This window comes from Lissotriton helveticus, chromosome 3_1 (assembly GCF_964261635.1).
Source record: "Lissotriton helveticus chromosome 3_1, aLisHel1.1, whole genome shotgun sequence".
NCBI classification, from domain to species: Eukaryota; Metazoa; Chordata; class Amphibia; order Caudata; family Salamandridae; genus Lissotriton; species Lissotriton helveticus.
The window spans coordinates 1,241,657,840-1,241,670,871 of record NC_136061.1 but is presented as its reverse complement, the minus strand read 5'-3'; the positions used below and the strand labels follow the sequence as shown (position 1 = coordinate 1,241,670,871).

General features: G+C 47.8%; 1 pseudogene; it reads right to left on the bottom strand.

Annotated features, from left to right (window-relative positions):
- Positions 1 to 284: 284 nt before the first annotated feature.
- Positions 285 to 12,465, bottom strand: LOC144824234 (uncharacterized; annotated as a pseudogene).
- Between the last annotated feature and the right edge of the window lie 567 nt (positions 12,466 to 13,032).

Here is a 13,032-nt window from a genome sequence, read left to right as displayed (position 1 = left end):
GACAAACCCTTGTTCTCCTTTAAAAGGTCCCATAGCCTCAAGGACACACTGGTCAACACACGTCCCAAGGCCCCCAACCAAGCACAACCACAGACTATTACCATGGCATGGGATCTGCCCAGTGTGGTCGGACATTTCAAATGTGAGAACTGCAGCGTATGCCACCTTACAAGAAATTCTAAAACATTAAACCTTGAACCCGGCAAGACCTGGACATAACGGTCGCATACTAATTGCAACAGTGAGAATGTGGTGTACTTAATCAAATGCCCATGCAATCTGTCTTACGTGGGGATGACCTGCAGAAAGGTGAAAACAAGAATCTGTCAGCATAGGAGCACTATAAGATGCAAAAAGTCCATGACTAAACTTACAGAACATTTCCTTGAGAAGAATCATACAACCAATGATCTCCGATGGACAGTGATCGAACAGGTCAAGTCCGGTCCCAGAATTCAGCAACGTCTCTTTGAAAAGGAACAACGTTGGGTATATAGACTCTCTACCAACAAGATTGGGCTCAATGACAATATCCCGTGGAACACTGTTCTTCAAAGGTAACATCCTGGGCTTAAACTGTGAATCACCATTGCGGCCAATTACCTCCTGCTCCTAGTACTGAGATCTTAACATTGTATACACCGTCTATACCATCTTATCATGCTAGGGCATTTTTCCTCCAGCTCTCATTCGGCGAGCACCTATATATATTGATAGTGCACTGGGGCATATTTCCCCTTGATCTATCCCCTGCTGTCACTAATACCACTCATACGCTACATTAATAAGTGTGTGGATTTTATAATTCATGGTTTTCTTTTCCACCACTTCTAGCAACGCACGCACCCCCGCGCATTACACTGCTAAGGCAACCGCTCCTCCGACGCTACTTTGATAGGTGGTTGGCTCTTTATTTCACGGGCTCATTCTATCATTGTCAGGAGCGCGCGCACCCACGCGCATTTCATCTCTAAGGTAACCCTTTTCTACAGCGCGTAATGACAGCATCATGTCGTTGCCTTAGCAACCACGTTAGCCAGCGCGGCACACACCACGCTTATCAGCGCGGTGCCCATCACGTGTCATCCCCAGGCCACGCCCATACCCGGAAGCCGTTCTATAACATCCTGAAAGACCGGCTCGGCTCCATCCTCAAGGATCCGGCGGGCAGCCCTTAGGCATAACTGATGCTTCCCATCCAAGTCGCAGGGGGTACAGGATTCCAGGCTACAACGACCCGGTCTGGGGTTATTGTTTTTGCCGGATTCCACCATAACGCATATGCTGATTTCTCTTCCCTTGTGTTTTACCTAGACAGACTCTGGAACGCAGCCTATCCCCGATTTCCTATGAGGCAGCACTCACTCGCTCCCCGAGTAAGCGCTTCTCCTTGCATACGCTCCACAGCGTTTTCCCATCTTTAAACTAACTTTTAGTTCTGATCAGCTTTTATTACAAATCTCACAACTGCCGTGTGAGCTCCCTCCACTGCATGAGGAATTACCAGTGGCATTATGAAAATAGATTACACAGGTGCAATTGATAGTGTATGTGTGTGTCACATGATCTAGTATGTATCGCATTCCGAGTCACTATTGATAGCAATATGCACCTATGAGACTAATGCTAATTCACGCTACATCTTAGCATCAGCTAATTAGCTCACCATTATATGCACTTGACCTATGGGGAAAGCATGAAGCACCAAAGACACTGGAACCACGTTACAGGCATGTATTAAAATGTTTGTTTCTTTTGTTGTTTCCTTCCACAGGTGTTTATTTTTTGACTCCAGATTTTTGAGAGTCAATTGTAACCTGACTGTGAATCTACAGCCAAGTTTTTCGAAGGCCTAGGGTTGGGTGCGCCTTAGCGAGCGCAGACCGCTCAGGCTCTTCCTTCCCTTTTTTGGTCCTGACGAGGTTGAAACATGTAGACCCACTTTTCACATAGATATAGTCAGCCATTGTAACCTTCTCTTATATCTTTCACTTTGTTTTTATTATTCTCCAGTACCTTCAGATTAAAGTTTTATTGAAGGTATACTGTGCCAATTTTTAAATCACTTACATTTTGTTTCCTCACCCCCTCACACACAAAAAACTACCTGCTCCACTGTAATTCAGGTGTCGCAGCACACCCGGATGTAATCGGCGATCCGGGTGGGCCCCGATGATGAAGCATGTCACCAACCAGGTTGGTGAGTGAGGGGTTTATAAAAACAAGGAACATTTCCCTTGAGTCTTCATAAATTTCCCCATCTCCAGTAAGGCCGCCTCCCGGTCCTGTGGTGATACTCCTCCTTTTTGTTTATACATCATTGGTCTAGGGGACCAGGAGTGCCTCCCTCCACTTTTGTGGAGAAACCCTTACTCTCCTATTGTTTTTTTGACTAAAAAAGAATTCACCCTCACATCTGCTCGTGAAACATTTGTCCTTCACGTGGCAAACACACGCACAGAAGTGCATGCTTTATTAAATACGGATTTGCCCTTGCATTTCGGTGAATTAATTCACACTATCTTTAATGCTTCCTCCACCACAGGGCTGGTTCACTTTTTTAAAGTTGTTAGTAGTGGCCTTGTGACTTCTTTTCAAACTATGGGGCATATTACCAAGCCTGGCGAAATGACATTATCGCCGCTTTAGCGGCCGCTAAGCGGCGATATCATCGCCCTATTAGCAAGCTGTCGCTAACTGATGTTAGCGACAGCTTTTAGGCGATAGCGAGCGGTTTGGGGCCCGCTTTGCATGTCAGCGATGTTTATCGCTAATGGCATGCAAAGTGGGCGTACCCAACCTGTTTGCGACTGAAAGCAGGCGCTAACGTCGCTATCGTCTATTAGAAAGGCAGGCGTAGCTATGGAAATATTCCCGCTATTGCCAAAAACTAACGCCTGCTCAGACCAGTTCTTAGCCATGTTATCCAATGGGAGGTGGATAACATGGCTAAGAGCATTTCGACGCTAATGCGTGAATATTGCTGTATTCTCAGTGATATTCACGCATTTTGCCTGATTTTTATCGCTTTTGAGATAAACCTTGCTAATAGCAAGTTATCTCAGCGATAAAAACCGGTGATGCGCTGCGATAAAAATATTGCCGGTAACCCTACTTAGTGATAAATATCGCTATTTGTTGGTAATATGCCCCTATATTTGGTGTGTTCCCAGCATTTTTTCATTCGATTTCTTCCAGCCTATTTAGTGGGTTTCCCTTGATGCTAGCTCAGGTTGCGGTCCTGTGTTACGAGATGAGCTCCCACGGCTGTTGCAGCTCCGCAACCGAATGCTTGACTTTTATGGTGCGCTGCCTCTTGCTACATTGAGTGCAGCTTATGGATTATCGTTTCGATTTTCCTTTTTCACCTGCGTCCACCCTGTCTTTCATTGCCTGAGCTGTGATTTCAACTGGGCCCTGGATTTATGTCTCTGCAATACGGTGTCTCCCGAAGCGGATTATGATCAGCTGATGAGCCCCTAAGTTGCTCATGAATTGTTTTGTTCTGGCGGAGGGATTATGGCATTTGCAGCGATGCAAAGCCACCCCCCCCCCCACCCCCCAGGCCCTATTGACTTCCCTAGGCCCATGGAAACATTTCTTGATTTGATGTGTTTTTAAAATTTGGAGTTTGCTCCCGTTTTTTCGCTGTGGCAATTTGAACTTGGTTCTGACTCTTGTTCTTGAACTCTGCTTTCCAAATTTGAGTCCTTCTTATCCGTGCTCAGATCAAGGGAGGGTGCTGTGGGGCTGAGCCTTGCATTCACAGAGTGTTAAGTTGACATGAGCTCATTAGAAGTTTAAACGCCATTTTTCCTTTCTGCTGTCATTTGCACACGGCACACACTTTATTAAATGTTTAGAGTTTAGCAGAGTGTTTTGCTTCACACGAGAATAACATGTTTTTCTATATTAGCAGCCTTGCTTGGTAAGCTTAGTCTGGACAGTGAGTGCCGAGGCCTTCAAGGTTATTTCAACACAGTGGTTGTTGTTCGTACTGATCAGCACATGTTCTAGACATAATACATATGCAGCTGTTGGCCACCTCTGAGATTGGCGCGTTTAATAATTCACTGGGTAGGCATGATCACACACACTTGGAGATCATTCGTGTGCTGTAAGCTTGTACAGAATTTGATGTGATCCATTTCTGCTAATACCAGAGGTATGGGGCCCCCTATGTAATGTAATCTCAACAGACCTTTTGTAAATATAAAATAACCTACTAGCAAGGGAGGGTGAAATATAGGTATATTTTAAACCTGTTTCCATTTAGCATTATAACATGCTTTCTCCCTTTGTATTTTATGGAATAGTAACTATGCTGACAATCTTGTGTCTGATAATATGTCTGCTTGTATTAGCTAAGATGCTGCGCATGAGAACACGGCATTAGAAATAAATATTTCAAACTTGCACGTGTCTTCTTTTACTCCCTGATTTGGACTGGTATGAGAGTATAACGAAAGAGTGTTCATGTTTTCCACATTGCCTGAGGTAACCTAAGTCGTATGTTCTGGGTTGTCTAATCATTGATATTCTGAAAGAGCCAATGAGACACTGATGCTAGTCTGGTAGGGGATTTTGTGTACTAAGGTGAGTTTTGGCACACCCTAATTCGCTGAGGTCCCAAGTCTCTATGCACAGTTCTGTATATGAGCAGAATTCTTACAACACTACTGACACCTCAAAGTTGGTTAAATGAGAACCACCTCCTGCTCAACACCTAGAAAACAGAATCCCTTTCTCCTCAAAATCACACGCCTATGCCAGACCTCTGGATGAATCACCTCACCGTCTTCAACTGCTCCCCTCTCATTATCGACTCAGCTAACCCACTCGGAATCACTCTGGACAAGTGCTTGAACATGAAGACTCATATTAGCAATGTGTGCAAGGGAGCCAACCACCTGTTGAGGATACTCAGGAATCACAAACCTTTCCTCCCACAAGCTGACTTCAAACATGTGGTCCAAGCCCTTGTTTTGGCAAGACTAGACTTTGGCAATGCTACTCTCTGTAGTCTCCCTAAATATACCTTGGCCCCATTAAGGGCCTCATTGAATGTGGCAGCCAGAGTGGTTATTGGTACCATAAGATATGCGCATATCTCCACAGTCTTGAAATCCCTAAATTGGCTGCCCTGCGAAGCAAGAATACAGCTAAAGATTGCTTGCATAGCTCATAAAAGCCCTCCATTTCAAAACCCTGTTATCTAGCACAAAAGCTAGAACTCTCCGGAGGGGGTAGACCTTCTAGGAGTGCCAACCGAGTTTCTCTGACACAGCTCCTAAGATCTGGAACTCTCTCCCACTGGAAATACGTAGAATCTCCTCCAAGGTTACCTTCAAATTGGAAGTAAAAAGATTCCTTATGAACAAGTTCTTTTTTAACTTTTTATTTGTTTATTAAGTTTCTGGAACACAGTAAAAACACCAAATACAATAATTAGAGTGTACAGATAGATACATGCATAGCAGCAACATTGGTTCACCAAAGTGATGCAAGATAGAGTCCAGAATAATAAACACAGCGAGAGACATCTCATAGCAGGGGCATTATGCAAAAAAACACAGGCATAACATATAAAAACAGGTCAGAGTGGAAATGAGACAGATCTGTGCAATCAAGTACAGGAACATTACATGCTGTCAATCAGTAATCAGATCGGAGGGGTGCAGTATGCAGTGGGCACGTGAATTATGTTCAGCTTCAAGTGGGGGCTCCAGGAGATACAACTTGAGTGGATCCCAGATATACCGGGGGTGAGAAGTAAGGGGTAAAAGTTCAGCATGTGCGTACGTTTGGCCTTGCCAAAATATCATGTCCCCAATTAACTCCTTAAACTTGGCTACCCTGCCTCGACCCCACCTGCCTGCCACCCGCCTTCTGGCCAGTAAACAGGCTAAAGTAGACACATTTACGATGTGCAGCTGCTAGTGTCTCTGTGTAGCCGAAGAGTGAGAGAAGGGGAGATGTCGAAATTTTCAAGGATGTCATCAGATCTAGTGTGGTGATTTTTACTTGTTACCAGTAAGTCAGGACTGAGCTACACTCCCAAGCGAGATGCAGGAAGTCTGTAGCTTCCACCTTGCATCTGTCACACTTGTTAGTGTCTCGTAATTTGTATTTGTGTAACCTAACCAGGGTATAGTATGTACGGTGTAGGAACTTGTAATGGGTGATGCGTCGTCAACTGTTAGAGGAGACTTGATTAGTCTGCCTACAGCAATACACCCACTGTTGATCAGTGATTTCTTGCCCCAGCTCAGTGGACCACTTATGCCATGCAGTGTAGGGGGTGGAAATAATATCAGTATACAAGCTATGGTATAAGGTGGAAACCAAGTGTGAAGCGCTGTCAGTGTGCAGTATATGGCGTAGAGGAGTGACTTCCGAAGGTTCCAGGGGGTATGAAGGGGTTTATTCTTTAAGGCCTTGTCGTAGTCGCACATAAAGGAAAATATCCATGGGGAGTGTGGAGGTTTTGGAAAGAGTTGTTGCGACGTGCGAAACTTGCCATTTAGATAGAGGTCGCCCCAACAAGTAATGTTGTATTTAGCTTTAGTCTTTTTAATGGTGCCTTCATGCAAGACAGGCATCTTCGGATGATAGGTAAGGGGAGTAAGGGTGGGTATAGTATGGGAGCTTGAAGTCTCTTGGTAATACGTTGCCATGCTTTCACTGTGCAGTCTACAGGGGTCGGGCAGCTAGCACGAGGTGCGGGTGTAGCCAGTATGACCCCATCCAATGGAATGGGGTGCGCCAGCCAGTGTTCAGTCGCTACGTGAGGTGTGTACCTGGGGGGATGGAATCAATAGTGGGCGTAGTGTGCTTGAGCACAGAGATAATACAATTCAAAATCAGGGACGTCGAATCCCCTCCTGAGAGTAGGGGCGGGCTAATGTGTCCCAATGCAAGCGAGGTTGTTTACCGCCCCATATTAATCTGAATAACTCCGATCGAAGCAAAGAAAAGAAGTGTCGGCCCGGATCATATGGAATATTTAAAAACAAATATAAGAGTTTTGGTAGGATGACCATTTTAATGAGGGAAATGCATCCCGCCATGGTGAGTGTGAGTGCGCTCCATCTTGTTATGTTGCTAGTAATATGCTCTAATGTTCACCCATAATTGAGCCTCATCAGATGGTGACATGCACCCCTAAGTACTTTATGTCAGTAGTGCAGCGTTCAATGGGAAAGTCGGAGGTGAATGACAGCGTAGACGCAGTTAGTGGAAAACGTTGAGATTTGACCCCGTTTCTGTGGATACCGGATAGACCGCCAAATCGAACAAACTCACGAAGTAGCGGTGTCACATTTGTCAAGAAGGCGCGAGGCTGGATGAGGTATAGAGCACTAGGTTTTATTCTCTGAACAACAAAAGTATGGCTTGTGAGTCTCTTTTCTCGGGTATGATCTTCTGGCGTCTTCTCTTTTCTTCTGGGTCGTCTCTTCTCCTGGGCGGTGGTTACAGCGGATGGGTCCTTGGTAGAAGAAAAAACAGAGACGGTTACTCTTCCATCCAGACCTCCTTATGAGCCATATAATCCTACTGCTACTTAAGCAAAACGTGCCCCAGTCCCTGAGGACAGTATACCCCCTCTATCATGGGTTTCAAGAAATTAAATAAAGTAAAAGGATTTGTCTGGACAAGCAGACCAACTCTTCTTCACTATTTACTCGGGCCTTTCCTGTAGGTTAAATCCTGTAGACAGTTTGACTGGTTTTCCCCGCTTCCACAACCCGACCACTTTGCTCCTTCCCGCTAGAGTCCTACAAAGCTGGCCTGTACTCCCCACCAGCCCGCCGACGTTTTCCCACTTGAATGAGGCCGGGTCCCGCCCCTGGGGTCCTGGCGGTATCGTCCGTAACGCCTTCCTCGGACCTCGTCCCGTCTTCTCCCTGGGCCTCCGCTGCTCCCAACAGCTGCTGTCCCGTCTCTTCGTCCTCCTCCGTCCGTGATGCTCTGGGTTCTCGTCCGTCTACGGTCTCCTGTTCCGCTCTCCTCTCTTCTCGCTCTCGTGTCGGCTCCAGCCTACGACTTCCGCTCTCTACCTCGACACACCCCTCAGCTGTTTCCGGCTCCTTATTATAGGAGGAGCTCCGCCCCGGACTGGAGAGTAGCGTTCCCACGAGGAAGGTTTGGTGGGAACCTCCGGGGCACGCAGGAGTGTCTCCAACGCCGTCAGGGCCAGTAGGTCCATCACAGAGCCCCCCATCCAGGCATGGCCGATCGGGCCATGAAGACACCGGGGAGCGGGACAGGTAATCCACGTTCGTCTGTTGGGCCACCGGGCGATGAACAACCTGGAATGAAAAAGGTTGTAAGGCCAAGAACCAGCGAAGGATCCGAGCATTGGTGTCCTTATGTCTAGCCAACCAAACAAGGGGAGCATGATCTGTTAAAAGGGCAAAAGGCCGACCCAGGAGATAGTACTGAAGGGCCTGGACAGCCCAGCGGATGGCCAGGCATTCCTTTTCGATAGTGGAATACCTCCGCTCTCTGGGCACTAGCTTTCGGCTGAGGTAGACCACGGGTTGTAAAGTCCCGGTAGCAGTTCCCTGGGACAAGACAGCCCCCAGCCCGAAATCAGAAGCGTCAGTCTGCAGGATGAACGGGGAGGAAAAGTCAGGGCACTTCAGTACGGGGTGGAGGCATAGGTGTGCTTTGAGATGGTCGAAACTCCTGGCTTGTTCTGGGGACCAGTTAGTGATTGTGTTGGAATATGTCTTTTTTAGCATGTCCGTTAGAGGGGCTGCCTCCTCGGAGAAACGGGGAACAAAACGTCTGTAGTAGCCTACTAACCCCAAGAGGGCCCTTATGCCTTTTTTTGTCGTAGGTTTCTGAAGAGCGGAGAGGGCTTCAACTTTGTCTACCTGGGGACGAATCAGTCCTCCCTGTATGTGATACCCCAAGTAACGGACATTGTCAGTGACTAACATGCACTTCTCTGGGTTGGCCGTCAAACCAGCCGAGTGTAGACAGGTGAATAAGTTTCCTAGGTGTTTGAGATGCTCTTCCCAAGTGTCACTGTAAATGATTATGTCATCTAGGTAGGCTGCTGCATAGCCGAGGTGGGGTCTTAGGATGAAATCCATTAGTCTCTGAAAGGTGGCTGGGGCCCCGTGTAGCCCAAAGGGAAGGACTCGGAATTGATATAATCCGGACGGGGTAGCAAATGCCGTCTTCTCTTGAGCGCGGCATGTGAGGGAGATCTGCCAATACCCTTTTGTCAGGTCTAATGTCGTCATGTATTTGGCCCTTCCTAATCTGTCTAACAGTTCTTCTACTCTGGGCATGGGATAGGAGTCGAATCGGGACACCTCGTTTAGCTTTCTATAATCCACACAGAAGCGTATGGTCCCATTAGGTTTTGGGACAAGAACTATGGGGGAACACCAGGGGCTGCTGGAGGGTTCGATTATACCCATATGGAGCATGTCTTCGACCTCCCTTTCCACGAGCATCCGTCTAGCCTCCGGAATTCAGTAAGGTCTCTGTCTGATAGGACGTGCTCCCTCAGTGTCTATGTCGTGTTGTACTATCTGCGTTTTCCCTGGTGTTTTTGAGAAGGTAAGTCGGTGTGCGTGTAGGAGTGCACTAAGACTGTTGTTTTGCTCTTCACTTAAGTGGGCACCCCGGGGTACGGGTACGTTATCGGGGTTTTCAGACCTGGAGGGAAAGGGGATATCCAGGGGAGTCTGGTTAGTGACATAGAGGTTGGCGGGCACGTCAGAAGGGTTTTCCGGCCCGTCAATCTATTTCTTTAGTAGGTTTATGTGGTATATTTGTCCTACTCGACCAGTGTGGGGTACGTCCACCCTATAGGTCACCGGGGGTTACTTGGGCTAGGATACTGTAAGGGCCCTGCCAGTGGGCTAACAACTTGTTGTCAGAGGAGGGTAATAAGAGTAGGACTTTATCCCCAACCTGGAAGTGTCTAAGAGAAGCCTGTCTGTCGTAGGTGTTTTTTTGTTTCTCTTGAGCTGCTTCGAGATGGTTTCTTACACTATCCCAGAGGGTTGTTAGTCGTTCTTTCAATTTAGCAGCATACTCTAGAACGGTCTTTCCCTCATCCTCCTCCTCATCCCATCTCTCAGCGGCCATATCGACTAAGGTCCTGGGCTTCCTCCCGAACACTAACTCAAAGGGGCTGTAACCTGTTCAGGACTGGGTGTGTGTTCTGATGGCGTACAGGGTTAGAGGCAATTGTCTGTCCCAGTCCCTTCCAGTGTCTGACATGGTTTTTTCAGGATCGTTTTTATGGTCTGATTATAGCGTTCCACCAGACCATCGGTCTGGGGGTGGTAAACGGAAGTACGGATTTGTTTAACCCCTAACAAAGCGCAAATCTGGGCCATGAGTTTGGACATGAAAGGGGTTCCTTGGTCCGTGAGCAGCTCTTTAGGGAAGCCCACTCGACTGAAAAACGTGATCATGGCTTGTGCTACACTAGAGGTGGTCATACTGGTCAGAGGAATAGCCTCCGGATAGCGTGTTGCGTAGTCCACGAGGACTAGGATGTATTGGTAACCTTGGGCCGATGTGACTAATGGGCCGACTAAGTCCATCCCTACCCTGGTAAAAGGGACATCGATTATAGGGAGGGGATATAGAGGGGCCTTAGGTATATGGGGTGGATTCAACAGTTGACATTTGACACAGGCCGTACAATATTTCCGGAGGTCTGTATAAACTCCAGGCCAATAAAATCGTCGAAGCAGGTATTCTTCCGTCTTTTCCCTCCCATAGTGACCCCCTCCTGCCTGGTTATGGGCCAGATACAGCACTTGAGGGCGGTACGCCAGGGGCAACAAGAGTTGATACTCAGGCCTGTCGTTTTTTGTTACCTTTCTGTAAAGCAGGCCCTTACGGATAACAAAACAAGGTCCTACCTGAATGTCTTCGTCGGACAGGCTTCTTGCCCAGGCATGCCCTAAAGCGGGGTCTTCTCTCTGCTCCACTCTACAGCTGGCTGGCGTTTTGTCTTCCACATTGGTACCTACAGAGGTGGAAGAGGAGGAGGGGTTAACCTGTCCATTTAACACGGCTCTTCTCTTCCCTTCCCTTTTTTCCCTATGTGTCTTTTTTTCTTTGTACGTACCCCCTGTTATATCCGCAGAGCATAGTGGGGATTCCCGCAACCAACGTTGAGCCCCTTTTTCCTCAATGGCTTTTTCGAGGAGTACGGGGAAGTCAGGATAGTCAGTGCCTATGATCATTTCTTCTACCAGGTGGGGGATAGCTCCTACCTTTATATAGTCCATTTTTCCTTTATGTTCTAGGGTGATGATAGCAACCGGGTATTCTTTGTGATCCCCGTGGACACACTGATAGACACCCGTTCCCCTTTTTTCCATTGGCTCGGTTCGACCCTTTCCTCTGAGACAACGGAGTGTCGACAACCCGAGTCAACCAGGACCAGAGTCATAACGTCATTGATAGGAAGGGAGAGGTGATACGCCTCTTTACCATCCCCTGCCCGTAAGACCCTGCCCCTGGTATAGCCTATTTCCATGGGTTCTCCATTGCTCATCTTTTGGGGGCAGTTCCTGGCAATATGGCCCCATTCAGCGCAGTTAAAACACTGAGGAGCCTGGTTCCCTTCTCGAGCCAAGGGTCGGGGCAGGAAACGATTGTCGATAAGAGGCCTTGTTGGGGGTGCTTGTGGGGTTGGGTTGACAGTCCTCCAGAGGTGTACAATCCCATTGGGTAAGCGGGGTGTGAACGGCCGGACTTTGGGATTCCTCTGATGTGCACACGCTAATTCTATAGCATGGTTCACTGTTAGGTTGGGGTGTTGTTTCACCCAGGCCCGGGTGGTAGCGGGGAGACCCTCAATGAACTGTTCTAGGAGGACCTTGTATATTACTTCCTCTTTAGTCGATGTATGGGGTTGTAGCCATCTTGTCCCTAAGTCCTGTATGCGGTAGAAATAAGCCCTAGGGTTATCTTGTGTTTGCCATTTCTCTTTTCGAAAGCGGGCGCAGTATTGCTCCTGGTCACACCCGAGTCTTTCCAGACTCGTTTTCTTTATGGTGGCATAGGGAGTGGTCCCTCCGGGATTTGCAGCCTGGTAGGCCGTTTGGAGCTCGCCTGAAAGCAGAGGCGCGACATATTGACCCGATCTTTCTTCTGGCCACGGCGCGGTGCTTGCTACACGCTCAAAGTTTGTGAAAAAAAATCCAGATCTTCACCAGCCTTGTACTTCTGAAGCACCAAACTCGGCACGTTCGGGTGTACTTTTGTTGCGGCTATTGTATCCGTAAGTTTCTGTATGGCTGAGTCCTGTTGGGTCTGGGTTTGTGCCATGAGTCCTGCTTGTGCCTGTAGGGCCTCTTGCAAAAGTTCCCTGTCTTTCTTGGCTTCCGTGGCCTGTGATTCTACCACGATTTGCAGATGACGTTGGCCTTCCGCCATTTGGGCTAACATATCCTGTATCCCAATGGGTTGTGTCATGGTTACGGTGATCCTTCCATATCCCGTACGGCGTGATGGTCGTCCTTCGATCCCACTTCTGACACCACTGTCACGTTCGTCAAGAAGGCGCGAGGCTGGATGAGGTATAGAGCACTAGGTTTTATTCTCTAAACAACAAAAATATGGCTTGTTAGTCTCTTTTCTCGGGTATGGTCTTCTGGCGTCTTCTCTTTTCTTCTTGGTTGTCTCTTCTCCTGGGCGGTGGTTACAGCGGACGGGTCCTCGGTAGAAGAAAAAACAGAGACGGTTACCCTTCCATCCAGACCTCCTTATGAGCAATATAATCCTACTGCTACTTAAGCAAAACGTGCCCAGGTCCCTGAGGACAGTACACCCCCTCTATCATGGGTTTCAAGAAACGAAATAAAGCAAAAGGATTTGTCAGGAGTCAGACAAGCAGACCAACTCTTCTTCACTATCTACTCGGGCCCTTCCTGTAGGTTAAATCCTGTAGACAGTTTGGCTGGTTTTCCCCGCTTCCACAACCCGACTACTTTGCTCCTTCCCGCTACAGTCCTACAAAGCTGGCCTGTACTCCCCACCAGC